Source organism: Zootoca vivipara, chromosome 7 (genome assembly GCF_965207765.1).
Source record: "Zootoca vivipara chromosome 7, rZooViv2.hap1.1, whole genome shotgun sequence".
Classification (NCBI taxonomy): Eukaryota; Metazoa; Chordata; class Lepidosauria; order Squamata; family Lacertidae; genus Zootoca; species Zootoca vivipara.
The window spans coordinates 32,295,830-32,323,663 of NC_142590.1; the positions used below are offsets into that span (position 1 = coordinate 32,295,830).

General features: G+C 41.9%; 1 protein-coding gene across 2 annotated transcripts in view; it reads left to right on the top strand.

The window, feature by feature from the left end:
- NEGR1 (neuronal growth regulator 1) overlaps positions 1-27,834 on the top strand; it is a 438,504-nt gene that overhangs the window by 311,626 nt on the left and 99,044 nt on the right. The window lies entirely within an intron of this gene.

Here is a 27,834-nt window from a genome sequence, read left to right on the forward strand (position 1 = left end):
AAAAATTATCCATTTTAAATTGCTTTTCAAATTTGAAGTTTTGTGGATGGATTGCTTTAAATGAGACATAAACAAGGTCTGTGGGTGTTTTTGTAGCATAAATAGTATTACTCTTCCCTACATCTACTTTTATTGCATAAATTATGTTTTCCGGAAAAATAAATGTGTCATATGCTCTTTTAATGGTGACCTTAGAAAACATGGTAAGTGTGTGGGGAGAGAGAGAGAGAGAGAGAGAGAGAGAGAGAGAGAGAGTTTTAGAAGCATTGTGAAGGTGCTAGTTTCTCCATGTGAGAATACTATTCCAAATTGAGTAATACAGATAAGAATTAATGCCATTTTATTTTCCCAGTGTTTTTAAAAATCATTTTCTATTATATTTTTATGAAGCAAATGTTGATTTATAGATAATAATCTTAACCCCTGTTGAGTCATGTATTAACTAGATTTTAATATGTTACCAGAAAACTGGCTGTTTGTTTGTACCTACAGCAGTTTCGCTAGGTCTTCAATCTTGTAGACAAAAGGCTTTTTTTAAATAGTGAAATTAGAAAAAGATTAAGTTCTCTTATTCCTAGCAGCAGATCATTCTGAAAATTGTAAGTAAGTGGTAGGCACCAATGTGGCCGGAAAGAAGTCAGAAGGCTGTGGGGTGGAGGAGGAGAATCTCTCTGCAAAGTTTAGGCTTCCTATCAGCTTGCTGCTTCTGTGCCAGTTCACCATGGAAATATGAGCTAGGCTTTGTTTCTTTGGTGATCTGGCGCAGGAACAGCAATGTGGCCGGATGGAAGTCAAAAGAATACTACAGAGGATGGAGAACCTTCTTTTCAAGTGTGAAAAGGGGAAATCCTACCTCAATCACCTCAACTGTAAAAGTATTTTTATGAGGTTCAGTTATATTTGATGGTGTCTTTCTGGCTTCATTTTTCAAATAAATAAGATATTGTGTGTGTGTGTGTGTGTGATTTGTAGCTTATACTTTACATTTCATAGTAAACTGAAACAAGCTAGTGCCATCTGCCCTTGAGATTGCCTGAGGCCTTTGCTCTTCCTTCAACTTTGCCCAAATTATGTATGTCCTAGAGATGTGCCACCTCTGCGGAATGTTTTGCTTCTGTGGCTGAAAATAATTGGTTACCAAATGTAGAATAATTTTGTGGCATCTGTTGGCCACTGTGAGAACAATATGCTGGGTCAGATGGATTATTTGGCCTGATCCAGCAGCCTTGTTCCTATGGTCTTATGTAACAGCACAGAATCTTGTTTTGTTATCATCTAAGTCAGGCATCCCCAAACTTCGGCCCTCCAGATGTTTTGGACTACAATTCCCATCTTCCCCGAACATTGGTCCTGTTAGCTAGGGATCATGGGAGTTGTAGGCCAAAACATCTGGAGGGCTGCAGTTTGGGGATGCCTGATCTAAGTCAATAGTAATTCTGCAGAAAAAACTGGGTTCTCACATTCAATTGTGTTTTAAATTCTGTGCCCTATGGTTGAGTTGGACATGCAACCTCACTCAGAAATATATATCGTTGCACCACCCCAATCCCCAAGCAGGGTGAGATCCCAGAGGTTGCAGACACTTATTCAGGGTTCGTGTTTTCTTGGAATGAGGTGCAGTGGAGATGGTGTCCATATGTGGTGTCCATTCACACATATATACAACCTCAGCCTATGATGAAGGGTTCACAGCATTAACAGCCCAAGGGGACCTTGGATTCCAGCAGAAATCAGGCATGGCTCCCAGCCTGCTGCCTTGTTTCTAGCGTCTACCTTCTAGCTCACACAACTCCACTGGGCTTTGTCTTTCTAACTACCATTGAGTTGAGAGAGTGGAGCCCACCCATTTATCATCTGATGCAAATCTGCTTCCTCTTTTACTTTAATAACCCATTAGCTCACCATGAAGCTAGCTAGGCTATTTCAGGAATTAGAAGGAACTCGGTAGCCCTCCCCCACAAACTCAAAACAATATGTATGTTCCCTAAAATAAAGTAATAAACATTATCACTTAGTAATGTTCATAGCCAGAGAAAAGTAAATAAAAAGAAATATCCCTAACTATTTAAAACAAGAAGATGAAATCTTTATTAGCCAATAAAACACAACTGTCTCATCAGTAAAACACAGCACCTGAAGTATCCCCTAAACACCTACTGCCATTAAATGGACAAAATCCCCCGCAACCTTTGTCCCTATGAAAATTAAGAAATTTTCTATGCAAGCAACTGCAGCAGCAAAACCGCCAACTCAAACTATTCTAATGTGACTTTCCCCTAGTTCTTCTGTATAGTATTTTGAGTAAAGAATAAAAATGGATCCACAGCAGCTCCCTTGCATGTTTGTGTATCTGTGTTTATCTTGGGGTGTAACATTCCCCCCTATATGCTCCGTAGACCTGAGATCTTCATGTCAACAGAACTTTAGTTTAAGCATCACAGGACATCTCAGTATCACCACATGGAGGCAGATGGGGGGGGGATAAAAACTTTGCCACATGAAAATGAGGGATAAAAGTCACCTTTTGGAGACTTCACTATAACCTTATTTTCACAGACAAGAATCAGAGAATGTTTGGGTTCAATTATTTATTTTTCTTGGATACTTTGGGGTGGTTTGGGGGGATTTTTTATTTATTTTTTGCAGAGCAGCTTAACATATAAGCATTTCTTAGAAGTCTGTGTTGCTGTTGCTATGGCAGTTTGCATAATATTATCTATAATGCTCATTTCACTTTGAATTCAGACATACTGTACCAGTTGCTTGAACTTAATTATATATGTACTCTTAAACCTACTGTGGAAGAAATTAGGGGACTGTGGTGTGTGTTGTGGCTTTTGCTGTCGAGACGTATCATTCTTGCTTTAATCTTTTGGAAGGCATGCTCCATTGGAACAAGGGTGTTGTTGGTTTTTTTTGAAAAAAAGAAACATTAAAGAATTGTAAGAAGCCAGTTTGGATTTCTGGAATAAATTGCATTGCAAGATCTAAAACAGTGAACAAATGAAATCCTTCCCCCCCACCCCACAGAAGTTGAGTTCCCTTTCACAGTTTTATCTAATGAACAAATAGCACAAACAATTTGGGTACAATTATTGGAACTATGCAGTTGTTGTACACTATTTAACATTAATGAAAGCCTAATATGAAATGTATGCAGATTGAAATCTGCCACTTGTTAATCATCCTACTATATGATTGCAAGTTGCCTACTGAACATAATCTGCCTTTCTGTCTGATTCTCTACCAGTTGTGTGAAAATATCCTTTATGTTCCCAGCCACAGCATCGTGTTGGAATTTCTTTCTTTTTTTTCTTTTTTAAATTTTAAAAACAAATCTTTATTTAATTCATTAAAATTCAATACAGAAGAAATAAATCACCTAAATAGATAATAAATTGTATACAACTAATTCATATACCGGGACCCAGGTGGCACTGTGGGCTAAACCACTGAGCCTAGGGCTTGCTGATCAGAAGGTCGGCGGTTCGAATCCCTGTGATGTGGTGAGCTCCCGTTGCTCGGTCCCTGCTCCTGCCAACCTAGCAGTTCGAAAGCACATCAAAATGCAAGTAGATAAATAGGAACCGCTATAGCGGGAAGGTAAACGGCGTTTCCATGTGCTGCTCTGGTTTGCCAGAAGCGGCTTTGTCATGCTGGCCACATGACCTGGAAGCTATACGCCGGCTCCCTCGGCCAATAATGCGAGATGAGCGCGCAATCCCAGATTATCTTTAATCTGAAGCCGTTCCAGAAATTTGGCATTCCCCTACTCCCCCCTCAACTGGAAATGAATTGAAGTTTAAGAAAGAGTGGATATAACTGACTAGTTGGATTGTGGGGTAAAAAAATCGGTTGCCTGGGGAACGAGATAATAGTCCATGGTAAACGCTATACTATTTCACTGTCTGTTGTCATAGGTCCATAGGAACATAGGAAGCTGCCTTATATGGAGTGATACCATTGTGCCATCTTGCTCAATGTTGTCTACACTGACTGGCAGCTTCTGCCCTTCCCCCCCCCCCCAGATTTTCAAGACCTTTCCAGATTGCTATAAGGATTACAAAAATGTTATGTTTAAAAAAAATAAAGTTAATTCAATTGCCAGATTTTGCACCATAGCCTCAGTTTTGTGCTTGCAGAAAAGTCCTATTGCTGCATAAAACACACACAGCCCTGTGTATTTCACTGCTTGTAAGCTGCATAAATCAAGAACCCCATTTTTTTTAAAAAAAGAAAAGAATGAATCTTCTGAAATTATCCAATACTCCACATGAGTAGTGTGAAAGAAAGTTAAAAGCTACCCTAAAAATCTAAAAGGCCTTCACCGTTCTACCATTCACATTTCTGTCCACAGACTATGTTGTGTTATCATGTAGACTAGAGTATGTCATTCTAGGACAGCAGTCTGTCAAGGTGGGCTGTCTTCTGCTTCCATGGAGATATTGAGCTGATCAGTTGCATAAGCTGAGGAGGATAAGGGATACAGCTTGGCTCCTGCTTGAAGCTAAGAAGATACTGATGGCATAACACTGCTGTTGTCACACAGAACATATAGCTTTCTATTCAAGTGGCAAGCTTTACATGTCAATCAGAATGCCAGCAAACACATAATGTTTCTGCTGCTCTAAGGCATAAGAATAGATGCATTTTTTCAGCACAAGTTCCAGGCAGTCACACTGAATAATTATGGGGAATTTGAAAATATGTTCAAAGGAATTATTTTAATTGCCTTCATCCACTGTTACGTTTCAAACAGAAAACATCAATGAATTTCTGACCTGTGCAATAAAAAGAATACTTCTCCAATGGTTGTGAAATACAGATTGGAGTAATCATTACCCTTAGGCTTTTCTGCTCTATGTTATTTCTTTGATGGCTAACTCTGACGACTTGCTGTAGAGTTTCTTTTTCTTTACTCGATGATCTGTCAAAGAATTGCAGGTGGTGTCTCAGTCAGGCAATCCTTTGTTTTTAGCTTGTACCAGACATCTGAAATGTCCAGAAATCTAGGCAATGGTCACTTGTTTCCTTCCAGAGCAATCAGTGGAGCACTGAATTATTATTAAAGGGGGGCACACAAGCAAGAGCACTAGTGTACACACACACACACACACACACACACACACACACACACACACACACACCATTTCTCCCCCAACAGAGACCTTGTACTCAGCTATACAGCTGAAAATAAAACATTTTAAATGTGTTGTAAAGTGCAATATACAAATGTGAAACTAGATGGCGACAGTGAGCTATGCAAAATCCAATGTCTTTTTCAAAACATTTTTTTAAAGCATTTTCACGGTGTTTTTAATGTGTGTGTGGATTCCACCCTGAGCTGTTAATTTGGATATCAGCAAATATATAACTGTTGAGGGTTAAATTGATATTCAATAGCAACACTGCTAGCAATCATGAAAACATACAAAAAGATTGCACTAAATCTGGGATTAATGGCTTGGGTTCTTTTTGGCCATATCAAACATTGTGCAAACAGAACGCAAAATCATGCAATGGATCTTTCCCTTTCTCCCCCCTCACTTTTGTTTTAGGAGTTATACCGTATGTGGAGCTGGGTTCTTAAGACAGATTAGTGCAATGGTTGGTGCTGAGGCAGCACCAGAAAGTGGGCCTCTGTGACAACAAATCGCTCCAACACTATTTGAGTTCAAGAAGACAGAGGGGGATGGAATCATTTCTCAATATACACAGAAGGTCCATCGTTCCAGGGCATGTTTAAAGGCATGCAAGATCTCCAGTTCCTAAAGCTAAGCAGGTCTGGTCAGTGCTTAGCAACCAAATGTATGCCACTTTGGATTCTGGGATGAGGAAAAAGCAGAATATAAATGTAAGAAAATGAATTTAAAAAATAAAAGATTATTGTGTTTTGATTCAAAGCGAATCTGTACATCCAGAAAAGGATTGTCATTTAGTCCTCCGTGGTCTGTAACCACTTCAAGATATAGGTGCAGAAGAATCACATGAATGGAATTTCCCCATGTTAAAAACAACAATTGAAGCCATACAGAACTAACACCAAAAAGAAATGGCTAGACTCAAATTATTCCTCAGAACATTGTAGGCAAGTTCGTTTAATGTGAGGGAAAATTCAAAGTTGTCATACCTCCCTTGATTTTTGTATTCCTGGACCATGTGCTTCTTCTACAGTAAGAAGTTGTGCACTGGGCATATTGATACCTTCTCTTTTCCTGTCCCACAGGATCAATAGAAATAACGAAAAATTCTTAAACCTTGGCAGGGAAGGAGAACAACTGAAGATTTATTTAACATTGCCAATTTCCCCTGCTTGTGGCCATGTTTTTCTATGATATCTTCCATTTTGTGATCTGTTTGGAAAATGAATCTTTTTTGTGCTGGGATAATGGCTTTTAAAAAAAAGGGGTGGGTGGGAGTTTACCGGTCATCAACCTAATATATTTTGATCTGTTTCTGTCTGTATGTAGCTTTCCGTTAGAGCATTTTGTAAACTTTATTTATTTTTAATGTGGAGGGGTAGGTCCTACACTTCTCGTGGTTACTTCATGAAATGTGCATGTCTATCAGGTACAAGGCAGTGTCAGTGAACAGTAACTTTTCAAAATTAATAAAATAGGGGGGGGGGAACCCTGTCAGTAACACTGATTCACTAACAAGAAAGCTGTCATGCTGTGACAGCTGCTGTCTTCACAACTCCACAATCTGTTCTATGCTAACACTGGCTTAACCCTCCCATTCATTATGTGGTAATAATGAGCAATGTCCTGAGCAATATCATTTGACTGGACGTATTGGTCTGCTTTACTAGGTATATATGCCCCACAAAATCAAAAGACAGCAATAGGATGCCGCTTCTCTGCAAAACCAGTTTGTTTATTCTGTCACTTGGGAATCAGGGTAAATAAATTGTCCCGATTCAGAAATTGCTCATAACACAAACAGTTTAATTGCTATGGAGAAAGCACAAATCTTTAGTCTGCAATCTTATGTGTTGGGAGATTCATTCCCCGTCTGCAGTCATAGGTTTATTGTATATCATATGACTGTATGTGTTTTGTTCCCCCAGAGTGGATGTGACATAGACAGGATGTTTGTCTTACTGTATTCCTAAGTGGGAGTGTTGTTTCCTTTCTTCTTTCTCTTTACTGGCTGTAATGCCAGAGAGAAGGAGCCATAATGTAGAGCTCCCAGTTTATATGTAAATAAAGCAGTTTAGCCTTATTTACTGGCTTGTGTGTGTCGTTCTTCACGTTTGTGAGAGCAATCGCATATTTGGCCTGTGGGACCAGTTTAACCACTGCCCCCCCCCCGGGACGGCTTAATGCCTTACCCAACAGTAATCTCCAATGAACAAAGTGGATTTATTTGTTAATTTACTAGAGTAGGTTTAACTTAGTTTATTTTTTTGAGTTATTGTTGGTTGTGTTTATGGTTTTTAACTTCCATTGTTATCATTGCTCATGGTCTTTCAACCCCACTGAAAGGATCCAGGTTCTTTCCTTCATTTTCTTCACTCCTTGATTGTTGATTTTGTCATTCCGTATCAGAGACTGCAACATCAAGCAACGGTTTGCATGTGTGAAGAAAAGCCATTGCAGATGAAGCACTGAATACAACCCCCCTTGACATTATCTCAGACACAATATTCTTCCATGGAAGCAGGCAATGCTCTCAGCGGTTAAGGGGACACACCAGGAGGTGATAGAAGTAAACTTATCAGGACTGCTATGTCTTATATAACAGTTTGTACACCTGTAGCCACTGAGACCTTTTGTGTATTCACATTAGTTGCCAGGGTCATGATAGCACCCAGAGATTTACAAGTATGCCTCAGTGGATTGTAGATATCATGCACACATTTTGTGAAGTACATTCCAGGTAATTTTCATCTGATTTTATATTATATTAGAAGAAGGCTGCAGTTGCCTTTAGTGAATGCCTTCTATTGTCTGTTGAAAGACATGGCTTGCAGATATCTAGAAATAAATGAAGCAATTGATGGTTGGTATAGCAACCAAGGAGTAATGTAATGATTTTTTTTCTTTTAAAAGAAAAAAAACCTCCTAACTGGGGTGCCTTGCTCTGTAATCTGAGAGTATTCATTGTCCTGGCCACGTTAGATTGGAAGCGATTCCCATTATTTTCAATGGACTTTCCTTCCCAGTAATTGCAGCAAGCAATTGGTGTGCAGTCCTAATCATGCTGCAAATTACAATTGGGCCAAACTGAACACAGCTAGACCTACGTGTAAGGGAACATGCTTACATTTATAATATTATTATGAATTGTTAACATTTTAGCAATGCATCTCAGATACTTTAGTAATACACACAACATGGCGGAGCAGTGAGAGCAGTGTAAGATTAAGGGTGGTGCAGACGGTTGCCCCACATAGGGCCCCAGGTCAAAAGGGGTGCAAAACTGAGAGGTTCCATAGTTGAGAAGATCCATTTGGAGGGGTGCCAAATTTTGACCTCATTCAGGGCACCAGATTACCAAAGGTTACCAAAGCCCATCTCTGGGTTATCAAAGTCCGCCCCTGAGTCAGAGTGTCAGACTAGGAGCCGGAAGATCCAGGTTCAAAACCCAAATCCAAGATTCACTGTCCCCCAGACTAACCTACATCTCAGGGTTGTTGTGATAAAACAGGGGGAAAGAGAGAGAACTATGTATGCTGCCCTGAGCTGCTTGGAGGAAGGGCAGAATTTGAATCCCATGATGTAGTGTTAAGAAAACTTGACTTTCCAAGTAGAGATTAATGGTTGCTGCCATTCTTATAGTAAAGTTGTCTTCCTGTGAAAAAGCTACATTATAACACAAGCATGTGCCATCTGGTCTGGTGCCATGTATTCTCCCATTAAGCTACATTATTTGGGCAGGATCTTTCTGCACCAATTCTGTGATTCCCAAGTTTTATGAAATCATTTTTCCCGCGTGCCTTTGCAGCCACTTGATAAGCTCCATTTCTCCCATCTAAACAGCATCATGAAGCCCTTCCAAATTTAATTAAACTTTCTATTTCTGTTGCATATGGTGCCTGGGTTCTTTAATTAAGTGCAGTATGTTTCTCCTGGCAGATCCCATTCATATGATTCAGACTCAAAGCTGAAATAATAAGGCTTGGTGAGGTTGCAAGTTTCACAAGAACACAGGGCAAATAATGAATGGTTATTATTTCCTCCCCATTCAAGGCAATGGCCATTTCAAAAGGGAAGTACGTAATAGGCTCCTATGTGATAGTCATTGGTTATCTTATTTCCTGTTGTCTGGTCTGGAACATCTCCAGAACATTTGGCTGTTACAATCATGGTTTTATCCAGTGCCAATGGAAGATGTAACAAGAATCTTGCTTACTCAGCTAACTTTAGCATTTCTTATGCTGAAAAACATACATTTCTCTTATATCTAAGAAAAAAATGTTTTGCCCTCTTTTTAATTTTCTATGACAAGGGTTGTCAAGGCAGCACCCGAAATCAGGACTGAAATAAGTATTCTAATGTATACAGTGGTACCTCGGTTTAAGTACACAATTGGTTCCGGAAGTCTGTACTTAACCTGAAGCATACTTAACCTGAAGCGAATTTTCCCATTGAAAGTAATGGAAAGTAGATTAATCCGTTCCAGGCGGTCCGTAGAGTAATTAAACTGAAGCGTACTTAACCTGAAGCGAGCTTTCCCGTTGAAAGTAATGGAAAGTGGATTAATCTGTTCCAGATGGGTCCGCAGAGTACTCAACCTAAAGCGTACTTAACTCAAGGTATGAGTGTAATTGGTTCCGGAAGTCCGTACTTAACCTGAAGCGTACTTAACCTGAAGCGAACTTTTCCATTGAAGGTAATGGAAAGTGGATTAATCCGTTCCAGATGGGTCCGCGGAGTACTTAAACTGAAAGTACTCAAACCGAAGCATACTTAAACCGAGGTATGACTGTACAATAAGTTGTTGTGTGTTCTTGGTTGCAGTTTTTTTTGTGTGTGTGTGTTTGGTATCCATAACAGTTTCTCTAACTTTCCATTGAGCCTATTGGCCTGGCCCCAAAAGGTTGACAGTTCCTGCTATGTATTTGTTCCTCTAAACTAGGAAGCCTACTCTTTCTGCAAACTAGTTGTTTTGATGTTGCAGTTTTGATGTTACAGATATGTGAAATTAGGATGCTAACCTTACTGAAAAAATAGATCGATGTATGTTCACTTCTCTTTCAGTTCTTTTCTAACTTGCCTGTAGTAATAGTAGTAGTAGTAGTAGTAGTAGTAATAATAATAATAATAATAATAATAATAATAATAATAATAATACTGTAATAATAATATATTATTTGTGACCCGCCCATATGGCTGGGTTTTCCCAGCCACTCTGGGTAGCTTCCAACAAAGATTAAAATACATTAAAATGTCATACATTAAAAACTTCCCTAAACAGGGCTGCCTTCAGATGTTTTCTAAATGTCAGGTAGTTGTTTTCCTCTTTGACATCTGATGGGAGGGCGTTCCACAGGGCAGGCGAGACAGTCCGCAGGCAGGTAGGGTTTCAGCCTGTGTACCAGATGGAGCTGGCAGACAGCTGCCCTGGATACAGAATTGACCTGTGCCTCCATGGACAGCTGTGAGTCCAAAGTGACTCCCTGGCTACGCACCTGGTCCTTCAGGGGCATAGTTACCCCATTCAGGACCAGGGAGTCCTCCACACCAGCCTGCCCCCTGTCCCCCAAGAACATTACTTCTGTCTTGTCAGGATTCAACCTCAATCCATTAGCCACCATCCATCCTCCAACCACCTCCAGGCACTCACACAGGGCCATCACTGCCTTCACTGGTTCCAATTTGAAAGAGAGGTAGAGCTGGATATCATTCACATATTGATGGACACCCAGCCCAACCCCCCTGATGATCTCTCCCATAGAACATCAAAATGAACACATAGGGTGACATCTGAGTACATTACACTCAGAGTATACTCATTTAAATCAACAGGCGTCAATGGACATGCGCAGAAGCGACTTCCGGTGCCATGCCGCTGCTGCTCCCTTATTTTCCAATCTAGAAGTTGACAGCTATGTAAATGTTTGAGGAACAATATATTTAAAGGCATATTAGGTACAACTTAGATATACAGGATGGGGCCTTCTCAAACTGTGGTGCTTTGGCTGTAGATCTCTCTAGCTGGGAAAGTATGCTTGTTGCCTTATCCACTGACATTTTAACATCTTGTGAAGTCTGTTTTGTTCCAAAGGGATTTGCTTATTATTATTTTGGTGCTGGCTTTCCCAAGGAGTTCACTGCCCATTTTGCTCTAGCCACATAGTTATAAGTTGGTGGAGGAACCGTGTCTAAAAGCAGAATAATGAGCATGCTGAATCAGGTAGCTCAGTAGTCCATTTGCTGTTGAGTTACCTGCCTATTACTTGCTACTATTTGGTATCTGGTTAGCAAGAGACAGTCAGAATGGATATAGATACAGATGCAGACCTCTGTGCTGCTTCTGCTGTCCAACTGCAGATTGTTGATTGGCAACATCAAGGTCCCAGCTCTCCTGTCTTATTATTCTTTATCTTCAAAATGGATTTGGACTGATCAGTCTTTCAAACAGAGGACTGACCTGTGACAGTCCTTCGAACAGAGTCCTGCCCTCTGTGTGGACTCATGGCTACACAATATTAATCATCAAATGGTATGAGGAAGAAATAGGGGTTGTTTTTATTGTAGTGATAAGGACAACGTTCCATCAGCACAAGTGTTCCTGTTTGCCTGATCTCCTCTCTCCACTCCAGATTTGGGGAGGGGGCTGGAGAGGGGGGTCTTGTTGTACTAGCGGGAATCATTGTGCTGCCTTCCACTAGCACTGCGGAATACCTGAATACAGCTCATACTGTTCCTGAAGAAGAAAGTTTCATTTTTGCCATCGCAACTTTCATCAATTATAGTTCAGACTTTGGCAACACTCCCATTTTGCTGAGTTGTGACATTATTGCTGGGAAATTACTGTCAAGAATCCTGCTTCGGTTATTCTTTGAAGAAAAAAAATGGGCAATTGCAGAAATAGCGAAACCAACCAAACACATTTAAATAAAAAATGGACAAGGAAAGTACCTGCAAAATATGTACGGAGACCTGAAACAACAAATATAATTAGTGCAACTCATTTTTGTGTTCTTTATTGCAATCATAATTTAATACTTAATATAAGTTTGTTCTCTACAGCTATTTTTATTTTTTTTAAAGTGCCTGTGGAAGTTCATCTCTAAACGCATGGGACTAAGAACAAACTCTTTAATGGGTTCTTTGTTCAGTTAATTTGCAAAGTGGATATGGTCATTCTGTAATGCATGTTGTAAAGAAAATGGCTAATTATATAGTCTCCCATCAATGAACACATGCAGCTTCTTCTTAAGACATATAGCCTGCACAATAAGTACAGGTGGTAGGGATGATTGGCTGTCTGGCGTTTGATTTCCGTACCAGACAGACCCATTAGAGAACTTGCACAAAGCACTGGCACGCAATTAACACGGAGGGGAACGGATGGCAGGGAAATTAACCGTTGGGATGGCAGCATAGCATTTAACGAGCATTGTCTGTGTCCTTAAACAGCATACAAATATAACAAAATATTACATCAAGATACCAGGTTGTATACAATGGTGCTTTCCCATTAGTTGAAAGAGTTATTAAATTGACAGAATAATATTCGATTTAATACAGGAATCACTAAAATGGTGCCTTCTAGAAATTCCATTCGGGGTTTGGTGTGAGCTATAGTCCAACATCTGGAGCCCTTTGGCTACCCCTGATCTAACAAATGCCTCTGCTAACACTAGAGGAGGGGAAGCATATTTTGTTTGCTATTTCTGAAGGCTTGATTCTACCTTTCATTGTTTTCTGGGGCTGATCTTCTTGAACAGATTATAGGGGTTCGGGTAACTGCAAGGAAGAGGCAGAATTGGTGAATATTGCCTCCCCTCTTCCATTATCAGGGGCTCCGGTGGATCAAAAACTATTCCACAAATAGAAGGACTTCAATTCCTGAAAGGACACAACTGAAAACAGCTGTTACCGTGTTTCCCCCTTTTTAATACGTAGTCAAAAAGTAAGCCATGGCAGGGTTTTTAATCATTTGAGAAATGTAAGACATACCCCGAAAATAAGCCATACTTCCGCGATGTGCGGAGCAAGACCACTGAGCGCCCCAACCAGCTAGCGGGACCCAGCATGCTGGCTGCAACAGGAGGAGGAAGCCTGCTGGGTCGGGTCGGTGCCCGGAAGCGGTGGCTGCTGCTGCAGCGCCGATAAAGCGTGCAGCAGTGCCGCACGGAGCACCGAGGGCACAAGCCAGCAGGACCCAGCTCCTGCAATGCCGGCCATGGCAGGAGGAGGAAGCCTGCCAGGTCGGGTTGGCGCTCGGAAGTGGCGGCGGCTGCAGCGCTGACAAAGTGCGAAGCAGCGCTGCACACTCTGTGTGTGTGTGTGTGTGTGTGCGTCCGTCTCTTTCTCTGTGTGTGCGTGCGCGTCTCTCTCTCTCCCTGTGTGTCTTTCTCTCTCTCTCCCCCTGTGTGCGCGTCTGTCTCTCTCTGTATGTTTGTGATCGCGTCTCTCCCCCCCCTCCCCGACAGAGAAAAGGTGCCGTGCAGGTTCCTCTTTGGCTCATCATTCAGCTGCCCTGGCCTCCTTGCCGAGAGCTGACGCCGCTCCTCTCCCCCTCCTTCCCGCACGGAGCACCAAGGGCACGAGCGTCAGGAGGAAAGAGAGAGGGGCTCGTTGCTTGCGGAGGGAAAAGCGTGGGCTCGTTGCAGGTTTACCTCACAGCTGAGGGGGCAGCAGGGGCCAAGCACCTTCCCACCCCTCCCCAGAGCCCAGCCCGCAGGCTGTTCCCCTCAGGAAATGCGGCTCTTCCCGTCCCCGAGGAGAGCCGCCAGCCCTGGAGCGCCTCTCTGCCGCCCGAGGCTCTCGAAAGGCCGCCTCAGAAGCAGGCAGCTCCCTTACGCCATCTCCGTATCCCGCCGGCGGGGTTACTCAACCCGTTCGGCAGGACTGCCCCCGCCCCCGCCTCTTTGCAGAGTTTGTGCAGCTTGTGCGGCTCTGCCTAACTTCTTGCGCGGCAGGCAGGCGGGCGTCCTCCCATCGGCGCGGCGAGCTTTGCAGAATCGGGTGCTGCAACTCGGAAGCCGGCCAGGCGAAGCTTAGCTGCCAATCAAAAGGACAGGGGTGTACGCAAGACGTTCTCCTTAGTTGCTTGGACCAGTTTGGTGATGGTGATAATGATGCCCTTTGTTGAATCGGTAGAATTGTAGAGTTAGAAGGGACCCTCGGGGGTCATCTAGTCCAACCCCCTACAATGCAAAAATCTCAGCTAGGTCATACATGGCAGGTGGCCATCCAGCCTCTGCTTAAAAGCCTCCAAGGAAGGAGAGCCCTTGACTCAGGATGGGTAGGAGGGGAAAGGGAGAGAATAGAAGAGGCAGAAAACGGAAAGGACCATAACAAAGTGGCAGAGCACCCTGTGCTCTGTATGCATAAGGATCCCAGGTTTAACCCCCAGGTACCCCCAAGTTTGAAATCCTGGAGAGCTGCTGCCAGCCTGGTTGACAGCAATAATGGTAGAGGACACACGTAGCATTAAAAAATCCCAGTTTCAATTGCTGCAATTGCTTGCTATGTATTATGTATTGTATTTAAATAATCTCCTTATTTTCTTGTTTCATTTAATGGATGTTATGTACATCATGTTGTGCATTATGTTACAGTATTATGTTGTAAAACCTGGATAGCTCAGTTGGCTAGAGTGTGGTGCTGATAATGCGCGTGGAAGAGAGCGCTGAGCATCCTGAGCCAGTGGGACCCAGTTGTACCGGCACTTTAAAAAAAAGAAAGAAAAAAAGACACCCCCTGAAAATAAGCCACCGTGTGTTTTTTTGAGGGAAAAAAGTTATAAGACGGTGTCTTAAAAAAGGGGAAACACGGTATGAGCTTTCCCTTTGATGTTGGGAATGTTCTAGATTGCCCTCTTAGTTCATTCAGGACAGCAGCAGTGAGATTCAGCCAGTGTGGCTAATGCCTCATATGGATGACATATGTGCCCTAGCACATTATCTACAATCCTCCTCCATATATTGTGGTTCTGTGGAAAATGTGAAGGATTTTCAGCAGAGGACATGGGATCCTTATAGCCAGAAGTCTGAATATTACTGATAATAGCCCATGATCAGCCCTACACTACAGCATGATTCTTGACAACTCATATTACTCTCCTTTCCATGACTTGACACTACAGTGGTACATCAGGTTACAAACGCTTCAGGTTACAAACTCTGCTAACCCAGAAATAGTACCTCAAGTTAAGAACTTTGCTTCAGGATGAGAACAGAAATCGTGCTCCGGCAGCGGGGCGATAGCAGGAGGCCCCATTAGCTAAAGTGGTGCTTCAGGTTAAGAACAGTTTCAGGTTAAAAACGGACCTCCGGAATGAATTAGGTTCTTAACCAGAGGTACTACTGTATATCAAAATACAGCATTTGATAACATGGCATAATATAACATGATTGGGATTGCACCTTGATGAAACTACAAATCTTAAAGCCTTGTCTTCATTATTATCATTTTATTTATCCCCTTCAAAATAAATTTAATAACATAAACAGGCCTAATTTTTGCATCCTTCCTTTTCACTAAAAAGAACCATATTTTCCATTAACTTGCTTAGGAAGAGGGGAGGAGTTCGAAATTTCCAATATTGCAATTACAATACATTGAGATCATGACGCAATAAAACTTTTACTGTATGCCCCATTGGGCAATTTTCTATTTCCTCTACAGGAATCAATGGGACTGAGCAGTATTTAATCATGGGTGGATGGATCATGCCCTAATAAATTGCATCTTTCAGTATAATCCTCATCCGCTGCTGGCATATTTGGAAACCGGGAGCCACTTAATGTGTAACACTGATTTTATAAGCAGTTTTTATAAGCAGTTATAACAATCCATTAGGCGTACCTGTGGGAAATTCATATTTTATAAGAATCTGAAATTATCTAAATTATGCATAATTAAAAACACTGATAATCTGTTAGAAGGAATAATTGTGCCTCTGTTTCATCATCATATTATGAGGACTAATTGGAGGAAATGTGTATGAGCTGCTTGAAAGAGCTATTTCTCCCCAAATTACACAGATATCTAAAGCAAAGATCTTATCACTGTGGCTGAAATCCCATGCAATAAGAGGGAGGGGGGGAGGGGGGGAGGGAGGGAGGGAGGGAGGGAGGGAGGGAGGAGAATGACCAATCCAAGAAAAACCCTCCACAAGACTCCCAGCTGCCACTGAGGGACAAAGTGATGGGCAAATGGACACAAAGTACATACGAAAAAGACACACACACAGAGAGAGAGAAATGAATACTATATGTGCAATGAGGCAAATAATTCTCAACTAGAGTAAGTTCCAGGCATTCCAGAATCATTGGGCAATATCCAATCATGCCAGTCCACTTGTACAACATGAATTTTATAAATGGGAACTGTTACACCTAGTGGGCATTTTACACTTATGAAGAATGTTGGGCTTTGATGATAATGATGCTATGCGGTTACAGTTTAGCTCATAGCTGTCAAGTTCTCCGTTTTTTTAAAGGGAAATTCCCTTATGCTGAATAGGCTTCCTCGTGAGAAAAGGGAAAACTTGACAGCTATGGTTTAGCTTGGGACCCTGGTGGCACTGTGGTTAAACCACTGAGCCTAGGGCTTGCTGATCAGAAGGTCGGCGATTCGAATCCCTGTAACGGGTTGAGCTCCCGTTGCTTGGTCCCAGCTCCTGCCAACCTAGCAGTTCGAAAGCATGTCAAAATGCAAGTAGATAAATAGGAACCGCTACAGCGGGAAGGTAAACGGTGTTTCCATGTGCTGCTCTGGAGAAGCGGCTTTGTCATGCTGGCCACATGACCTGGAAGCTATACGCCGGCTCCCTCGGCCAATAATGCGAGATGAGCGCGCAACCCCAGAGTCGGTCACGACTGGACCTAATAGTCAGGGGTCCCTTTACCTTTATGGTTTAGCTTGCGTGCTACTGTTCGTTCAACAATGCCAACTCTCCAACATCTTGTTCTAATGCTACATTGGATCTCACTAATTCAAGATCATTTAAAAGAAAATACCGTACCAGTAATCTTTGTTTCAGCACATTGACGAGCAAATTGCTAAAAGAACAACCTCAACAAAATTAAAATGAAAAGCACAAATAAAAAAACCAGGGCCCAAATCTTGCTAAATAAAGCCATACTGCTTTATGACTTTACAATTAATACCACAAAATGTTTGTTTAATCAGACAATGTGGTTAATCACAAAGGTGAAATTGAAAGTTAGCACTGTTGAATGCTAGCGTAAAAGTTAATAAATTCAGCTCATAATCATTATGCACATGCTAGTTATAATAATTTACTGTCCATATCAAATCTTTATAAGCATTGTAATTAAATATAAAAATGCACATTAGAATTATAATGAGTAATTAGGGCAACATAACTAATATGCATAAAAGTCCCAAAGCTCATTAAAATGTTAAAAGATGAAACCTGGTGCAGATAGAAGAAGGATTTTTTGCATATTTTTTGCATCCATCTGAATGTCAATATACCTCCTGCGCAGCTTTATCTACACTTTCATTACCTGCATATTTAAAACAGCACAGAACTCAAACATTTGGGTTGTGAACAAAATTTAGCACTACTCTATCTAATATACCGTTAGAATGAGAGAGACAGTTTCACTTCTAGTGAGGCTCTTTTGCCCTTTAATATAGCTGTGAGTTGTGAAGAATGGAAGAAGAGGAGGCCATGCAAAGTAGATGCCAAAAGAGATTCCTGGACAAAGAAATTATACATATTTGCTGAAAGAAATGCTCTCATTTGTTGTGCTAATGTGCAGCTAAATAAACCCTCAAAAGCATGAACATAAAAAGGTTCCGAAGCTCATTAAAATGTTAAAAGATGAAACTTGCTATAGAATAGAAAGAAGTTACTGTTTTTTTGCGTCTTCACATTTCTTTGTGAAGTTTTCTGGGTTGGCCCCCTTTATGCTATTGACGTTCTTATAGACTGCTCATTAAGCAACAAGACTTCCAAGTACATGTTCCTCATTGGCTACAGGCCCAGATGCAAAGATCCACAAGTGCTCCACTGTATGCCTGGAGTTCTCAGCAAGCTTAATGGAGCTGTGCTTATAGACATTTTGCCAGGTATAAGGATATTGCAACATAGCGACAGGAACTTGGACTGGATAGAGCTAGAATCGCTGTCTGCTATAAATCTATCATGGACAACTCCCTGTTTCTCAGTTTAACATGCATCAAGAGGGCAATTGGGAAGATACAATGGGATCCATCTGTGTGTGTGCCCTGAGCTGTTTGGAGAAAGGATGAAATACAAACAAGGTCTCCTGAGCACTTGGATCCTGAGATTCGTGGAGCATGGGTGTAGGAGCCTTTGTTGTTGTTGTTTAGTCGTTTAGTCGTGTCCGACTCTTCGTGACCCCATGGACCATAGCACGCCAGGCACTCCTGTCTTGCACTGCCTCCCGCAGTTTGGTCAAACTCATGTTCGTAGCTTCGAGAACACTGTCCAGCCATCTTGTCCTCTGTCGTCCCCTTCTCCTAGTGCCCTCAATCTTTCCCAACATCAGGGTCTTTTCCAAGGATTCTTCTCTTCTCATGAGGTGGCCAAAGTATTGGAGCCTCAGCTTCACGATCTGTCCTTCCAGGGAGCACTCAGGGCTGATTTCCTTAAGAATGGATAGGTTTGATCTTCTTGCAGTCCATGGGACTCTCAAGAGTCTCCTCCAGCACCATAATTCAGAAGCATCAATTCTTCGGCAATCAGCCTTCTTTATGGTCCAGCTTCTTCTAAGGTAGGAGCCTTAGAAGAAGGCTAAACTCTGAAATTCAGGTCAGACCCTAAGGCATTTGTTGTTGTTTAGTTGTGTCCAACTCTTCATGACCCCATGGACCAGAGCACACCAGGCACTCCTGTCTTGCACTGCCTCCCGCAGTTTGGTCAAACTCATGTTCGTAGTTTCGAGAAAACTGTCCAACCATCTCATCCTCTGTCGTCCCCTTCACCTTGTGCCCTCCATCTTTCCCAACATCAGGGTCTTTTCCAGGGAGTCTTCTCTTCTCATGAGGTGGCCAAAGTATTGGAGCCTCAGCTTCACGATCTGTCCTTCCAGTGAGCACTCAGGGCTGATTTCCTTCAGAATGGATAGGTTTGATCTTCTTGCAGTCCTTGGGACTCTCAAGAGTCTCCTCCAGCACCAGAATTCAAAAGCATCGATTCTTTGGCGATCAGCCTTCTTTATGGTCCAGATCTCACTTCCATACATCACTACTGGGAAAACCATAGCTTTAACTATACGGACCTTTGTCGGCAAGGTGATGTCTCTGCTTTTTAAGATGCTGTCTAGGTTTGTCATTGCTTTTCTCCCAAGAAGCAGGCGTCTTTTAATTTCGTGACTGCTGTCACCATCTGCAGTGATCAAGGAGCCCAAGAAGGTGAAATCTCTCACTGCCTCCATTTCTTCCCCTTCTATTTGCCAGGAGGTGATGGGACCAGTGGCCATGATCTTGGTTTTTTTGATGTTGAGCTTCACACCATATTTTGCGCTCTCCTCTTTCACCCTCATTAAAAGGTTCTTTAATTCCTCCTCGCTTTCTGCCACCAAGGTTGTGTCATCTGCATATCTGAGGTTGTTGATATTTCTTCCAGCAATCTTAATTCTGGCTTGGGATTCATCTAGTCCGGCCTTTCGCATGATGAATTCTGCATATAAGTTAAATAAGAAGGGAGACAATATACAACCTTGTCGTACTCCTTTCCCAATTTTGAACCAATCAGTTGTTCCATATCCAGTTCTAACTGTAGCTTCTTGTTTAATAAATACTTAAACTATGGCATTCACTACCTTAGGATGAGGTGGTTGCCACCAATTTTAAAAGGTTTTAAAAGGGAGTTGGACAAATTCGTGGAAGATCAGGCTATCAGTGGCCACTAGCTATGATGACTACGTAATGCCTCTAGTGTCCTACTATATGCGCATGGGGAGAGTGCTGTTGTACTCAGGTCCTGCTTGCCAGCTTCATATAAGCATCTTATTGGCAATTGGACAGCGAGGTGCTGCTGGATTAGATGGGTATTAGATGAGCTATTTTCCTGTTCTTAAATGTGATGAATTCAGAATGCCATTGCATGCATGCATGCATGCATGCATGATGCGGTCATGTAGGCAATACTTTATGTACCCCATTTTGCAAAGCAGTTTGTGGCTCCAAAGAATGTATGGAAAATGTATGGAAAAGCACAACTAAAATGGTTATTAAGGTTAGCCATTAGCACCCACACTGGGAGGGATGTTATCTTGTCCTTTGCCTCTGGCAGCATAATGTCCTACTAGGCTGACCCAGTTAGGGGGAACAATTAGCTGCTGAGATATGCATATGTAAAACTAGGAGCAAAAGAAAGTGTCCAGCAGTTCTGCGCTTGATTTGTTGTATGTCTCTTGGGACTTCAAGAATAATCACAGCCTGGGTTACACATGGCTAATTTTCCCACAATAAATGTAAATTATAACTAGAAGCTGCTAACACTCCCAGTAACTTTCATTGTATCTCACTATCAGGAACTGATTGAAGAGGACCACAATGAAGTCTGAAGAAACTCCTTAGCATTTGCTCAGCACCTAACGTCTTTAGTGCCACCCCCTGGGAACCCCTCAGTCCCTTCTTACACTTAAAAGTAGGCTTCAGGCCAACCTGCAACAGGCTTTGAAGCGAAAATGGAAAGGAAGGGAATATGTGTGTCCCTTTTGGATATTCATGTGCATTCCATTTTATAAAAGGCATTTCAGGCTGATTGCAGCAAATGATACTGAGAACCGATTATTGAATCCCTCTAGCTATGGAAAGGGGGTGGTGAATTGGGGAAAGACCACAGCACTCACGTTACAAGAATGGAAATTCCGACTAAACATACGGAAAAACTTTCTGACAGTACGAGCTGTTTGACAGTGGAACAGTCTCCCTTGGGAGGTGATGGACTCTCCTTCCTTGGAGGTTTTTAAGCAGAGGTTGGACGGCCACCTGTAATGAATGCTTTAGATCAGTGGTTCCCAATTAGCTACTTGCTGAAGACCCCCTATTTTTCAGAAACGGAGCCATGGACCCCTTACTTTTGAACCTTTTGATAACTCTATGATAGTTACCTCTGCAAAGCAATTTTGTAAACAAAATGTGGGGTAGCCTCTAATAAGCAAAGGATTTTAGGTATACTAAAAAAAACAGACTAGGGCTGGCTTTCAACACTGTGATAAATCAGCAGCTAAACATCATGATATTGCGATATATCACAATGTCTGAAATTGGAGATCAGGCATGCGGATGAGGGAAGGAGCAGCTGCAGAGATCAGGTGGGTGGGGGGAGGAGAGGAGGCTGAGTCACCTCCACTGCATATTTTAAGTGGGAGAGGATGGGGATGGGGTGCATATCAAGCCCCCATCAGTGGGGCAGCCAGCGAAGATGCACGTCTACTGTGGCTGCTGCTGCTTTTACTGCTGACTGAGAAAATTTGCTCTGACTCAGTGCCAGGGGAGGGTAGTGTCACAGTGCCTTGAAGTGAGGCCGATCACCTGCCCTGGTCTCCCTCAGTGTGAGGAAAGGAGGATCACATCAGCAGCGTTATCAGCTGAGATCATAAAGTGATATCAGTGGTGCCTTGAAATTAGCTGCCCTGCTCTCCCGCACGCAAGGAGCGATATATTCTTGTGTTTTGCCAGGTCAAAATTGTTATTGCGGGGTGATTTCAAATCCAATTTTGGCCAATATATTGAAAAATTGCACAGCGCTAAAACAGACCATAAAATTTGTGACATTACCATGCAAAAATGACCAAAAAAATAGTGGGATGGGGGAGGCAAGGGACCCCCTGGGTGCATTCTGCAGACCCCCAGGGGTCTCCAGACCACTAATTGGGAACCACTGCTTTAGATCCTTTAGCTGAGATTCCTGCATTGCAGGGGGTTGGACTAGATGACCCTTGGGTCCCTTCCAACTCTAAAATTCTATGATTCTATGACTAAGGAAGGCTGTTTTTAAAGTTGTTCCTCCTGCACAATTTTCTCAACTAAAATGTCATCCAAAGCTGCAAACGTGCAGGTACCATATGGGCATGCTACCCTACACTGGGCGAACAGCTGCTTTGATAGATGGGCTGGTTTCAACCTGAAAAACTGTGAAGGTAAATGGGTTGATCCCTCTCCCAAGCCCTACTCTGATCATATTTTCATGCCCTGTATCAGACAGCTTAGAAAGAGCGGGGAGTGGGGTGGAATCCTGCAAGTATCTTGTTCAAGCAACTCCAGTCACCTGTCACATTTGGTCCAAGCACAATACCTGAGTATTTTGGCACCACATATGACTGGGAAGGGTAACAGAATCATAAAAGAAAACTCTAGTGCTCCAACTGTATATCTTTTGGTTTACCACATTTTCCTTCTCCTTGCCTATTGTATAGAACAAACTTTTAAAGCCATCTATTTTTAAAAAATATTCCTGACTCCTTGGTTTTCTTGATCTCTTTGTAGTCATTGTTTTCTGCACTGCCAAGACATCAAATTTTAAAATGTAAATTTGATTAATGACCGATTTCATCATGATTTGTTTATCTTCAAAAAGAAAATTATGACAGTGCAATATAGCTTTCTTGTGGAACTGAAGCTATATTAATAATACCCAAATAAAAACATCTTATTTGACATAAAACGTTATTGAGTGCTGCTACAGTTTCAATAATTAACAATAATAAATAGCTAGCTTTAACAAAGTCTGATTGGCTGGCAAAAAAAATTGTTTGGAATGATGTAGTATTACTTACTGTATTTGTTTCCAGAGAAGAATATTAATATCAATTAGAATATTTCTAATGGCCTCACAGGAAATTTGCCAAGAACATTAGAAGGATTATAATTGCTACTTGGATTTAGTAGAGTTTAAATCATTTTTTGCCAGCATATTTAAAAGTCTGGTTCCTCCTGGCTTAGTGCAGATATATTCTAACAATAATAATATAATGACTTTGGTCTAGGAGTGAATCCAAGCAGTTTTCACAGGTTTTCTAGGTATGCTATCAGTGCCTCTGAAGTCTACATGTTGCAAATAAAAGTGTACAATTCAAAGTGCTGGCAAAGCCCTACATGACTTAGGTCCAAGCTATCAGAAAGACTGTATTCCCTCATATGAACCTGCCTGGGTTTTGAGATCTTTGGGGGAGTCCTTTCTCTCAGTCCTGCCACCCCCACAGGCATGCTGGGTAGGGATAGGGGAGAGGGACTTCTTGGTGGCTGCTCCCAGATTCCGGAACTCCCTCCCTAGAGAAGCTAGATGGGTTCCTTCCTTGCTGTCCATCTGCCAGCAAGTGAAAACTTTCTTTTTCCAACAGATTTTGGGAACTGACTGCTTTTAATGAAAGGGCTGGTGACATGCTGTTTTTATTGTGATTAGTTATAAGTTTTTAACAGATTTTATATATGTATGTAGTTTAAAGTCTTTCAGTGTTTAATTGCATTTAAATTATTGGTTTTTCTATGTTTTTAGCAGTTCTGGTTTTTATCTGTAACCTGCATTGAGTCAATCCAAGTTAAAAGGGTGGGGCGTAAAAAGGTGAGGTAACCCACTGGCCCATTTAAATGAAAAGCCACTTCTTGTGGAGCAATTGGGAGTAGAGAGGTGAGGTTCTCTTTGTCCGCTTGAGTCTTGCACATTCTGGCTTGTTTGTGCAAGTTGGGTGGGCATCTCACTAGGTGGGTCCAGAGAGTAGTTAATGCATATGTGTGAGTGGGTAGGCCCCACCACCTTGAAGGAGGTGGTTGAAAGCCCATTCCTATTTTAAAAAGCCCTCCCTGGACCCTGAGGTACTTGGCAACTACAGTCGTACCTTGGCTCCCAAACGCGTTGGGAGTCTAATGTTCCGGCTCCCAAATGATCGAAAACTGGAAGTGAGTGTTCCAGTTTTCGAACGTTTTTTTTGGAAACCGAACATCCAGTGCGGCTTTCGCTATTGTTGCCTGTGCAATCGGGAATCAATCGGAAGCCACGCCTTGGTTTCTGAACTTTTCAGAAGGCGAACGGACTTCCAGAATGGATTCCATTCGACTTCCGAGGTACGTCTGTACTGCCCTGCCACTAATACCCACTTTTGGTGCAAGGTGCTTGAGAGGGTTGTGGCAATTTATTCACAGGCACTTCAGGAGTCAAGAGGAAATGGATTGCTTGGAACTATTCCAGTCCGATTCAGGCTTGCTTTAGGCACAGAATAGCCCTTGGTTTCCCTCCTTCGTGTGAGAGACAAGGGTAGTGTGACCCTGTTGCTGCTCTTGGATCTCCCAGCAGCTTTTGATACCGTTGACTATGTTATCTTCCTTTCTTATTGGGTTGGGAGTTGGAGGCAATGTTTTATGGTGGTTCTGCTCCTACTTGCGCTCACTGGAAGGACAGATCGTGAAGCCGAGGCTCCAATACTTTGGCCACTGCATGAGAAGAGAAGACTCCCTGGAAAAGACCCTGATGCTGGGAAAGATTGAGGGTACTAGGAGAAGGGGACGACAGAGGACGAGATGGTTGGACAGTGTTCTCGAAGCTACAAACATGAGTTTGACCAAACTGTGGGAGGCAGTGCAAGACAGGAGTGCCGGGCGTGCTATGGTCCATGGGGTCACGAAGAGTCGGACACGACTAAACGACTAAACAACAAAGCTCCTACTTGCATGTTTGGTCTAAGAAAATAGCACTGTGGAATTATGTGCCTACATCCTGGCAACTTAGCTGCTGGGTCAGATGCAGATTTAGAAGAGCATGACCAGTTTGGTCACATTGGGTGCAGAGCCTTGGGCATGCCACACCTATTATTTAGAATTGAACATGAGAGGCAGGGGACATCAAATTTTGGTATTGCACAGGACACCACTGACCCAAAGGACCACCCATTGCGAGGTGCCACAAGGCACTATTTCTTCCATAATGCTAGTTAACAGCCATCAGAAGTTCTTGGGCACAGTGCACCCAACTTTATTTTTCTATGCTTCTGATTTACACAGAACAATGGAAGTGGTCTAACCTAGTCAATCTACATCATTTATATGTTCTTGTTCCCCACCCACCCCTCCCATAATGACTCGTTCCTTCAGCATGGGTTGCCCAGTTTTCCAGCAAGTCCGCTCACCCCTTCTGGTGTACCGGCGGGAAATCCAGTGGTGGGAAATCCATGATATTTCTGCTTCTCTTGTACCTTTTTTTCAGAGAAACGGGAGCTCTGTTTCATGGTGGGGGACTTGGCAATACAACTTTCAGCAAAAGAAGGGGAGTGGCATATATCTGTGGTTCATACAAGACACACAAAAGAACTATTTCTTAAGGAGAGAGTTGTGTTGTAACTGGAACTTTTTCTAGCACTGTTTTTTAAGGGTCTTAATGAAACGAACAAACAAAAAATAACCACAAAGCAGCAGATATTCTCAGGTGTAATTTCCTCCAGAATTATTCTAAGTCTTACACATCAGTGGAAGCAACGGGGGTTTCAGATTGCTAGCCTAGTAACATTACCAATAATCTAGCCAGGAATTTAGCTACACTCCTAAAGTCATTTATATACTGGTATGCGAGTCTTTGATGACTCTCCATTAAAGTAAATAGTCAATATTAGCTCTTGCAAGCCTGCAAACAGTTCTGCATCATAAAATTCTAGTCATTTCAACCACATTTTGAAAATAGATCTATTTATGAACCACATGAACTTTTCTCTTCAAAATGCTACAGGAAGCCTGAAAACATTTTTTCCCCTTCCAAAACTGGGCTTCACATTAAAAAAAACAACTGCAAAAAGTTAGAAAATACTGGCCCATGAAGTAGCTCCACTAAAAACTCCCAGTGGAAATGTCTGGCCTGAAATTGATACCCCATCCTTTCACCATTGTAAACCTTCCCAAAAAATAATCTGATTATGGTGAGGACATTTGTACATCAGGTGATTCTTAAGAGGTTAACAATGGTCCACTGGTCCAGCATCATTTCTCCAGCACTGCTCTGTGTGCTTTACTGGAAGTGCATTCTACCATTTTGCAAGATAATGTTGGATATTTTATGAGTAAGACCTAGGATGGTGAGGTGAAAAGGCGTGCCTGTACTTCCAGAAGTCATGTTAAACAGGAAACTGCAGTGTGTTGCAGCACATCTTCTGAACCTGCCTGCCAACCTACTTCTGCAAATAAATAAATAAATACCCTCCAATTATTAGAAACTTGTGTGCTCTTTTGCACCATCATCACCATAGCCTTAATTATTGCTCGCTTTTATAAGAATGGCAAACACATACCCTTGGATTTAAGGTGCTGTGAATGGTGAGTAGGCATGCTATAAATGCTCTATATTTATTCAAATGTGAAAAATGTGTTATTGAATTTATATTAAAATAAATGCACTGATCAACATCATTCCTATTCTGTGGGCTGAGAAATGGAAAAGCGTTGTTTTCTTTATTAAATAATTTCAAGGGGACATGGAGATGTGTGGCTGGATAATGGAGGAAAATAGGCTTTGAATCGTCTGCAGCAGCTTATTGATTCTTGAATGATTTCAGGACAAGCATATTCCTTTTTGGAGAGAACTGTTTTAGGGCCTAAAACTTCGAAAGCAAACAGAAAATGGTAGTTGGATGAAAAAGTATCCTCCAGTTAGTTTTCACATGTGAGCTGCTTTGTTTGTTTTTTAATAGAAATGGCACCTATGGTAAAATGGCAGGTGTGGGCGAAAGTTATCCTTTACTACCTCAAAAATAAACATATGAATCAGTCATTATATGAAATTCGTCAATATCTTTCTAATTAAAATTATTTAGTTAGGGTGTATGGTTTATTCATATTGTGTAATCGGTGTGTCTTGGAAATCTTTTTTTTTTAAATCTAGTTATTACACTGATATCCCACCTTTCCTCTAAGAAGCTTAGCTTACATAGGTGCCTTCTTTTCCATTTCATCTTCACAGCAACCCTATAAAGTAGGTTTGGTTGAGGGATGATGAGTGGCACATGGTCAGCCAATGAACTTCGTGACTGAGCAGGGATTGGAACTTGGGTCTCCCGCGTCCTAGTCCAGCACTCTAACCACTATGCACCATTGTCTATGCTGTTCAAACTCACTAGCATTCATTCTTTAATATTCCATTAATATCTTGCCATTCTTCCACCATGGAACCCAAGATGGTGTACATGTATTTTCTAGGCAGTCACCCATCCAAGCCCTGGCCAGACCCAGACCTGCTTAGCTTCAGTAAGGCACAGTAGTTTGTATCTTTCCATTGATGATCAGTAGTAATGTTGGACTATTGCGGAAAGCACTTAATGCCAGCTTCCAATGTTTCTAAGAATTGTTTGGGCACATTAAAAATCCTCCTACTTATATACTTTAAAGAATCTGAACATGATTTACTTGTTGTTGTTCCACTAGACATATAAAAACCATAGAGACACTGACCAGGCTTCTTGGTGAATCCCCTCTTTAATCCCCTCTTCTTCTTTGGGAATAGTTGATATCATAAAAGATTATAGCCTCTTTACATGACAAGCAGAAGGATGGGTGTGATTATGGAAGAAAGAGAATGATGAGGAGTCATAAGTTCACACATCTACAATAACATTATATCAACGGGAATGTAGCATGGAAAAATGAACTAGATGGTATTTTGCAGAACACATACATTATATTTTAAACAGAAATGATAAAATAAATCATGGGAGAGAGAACGGTCATT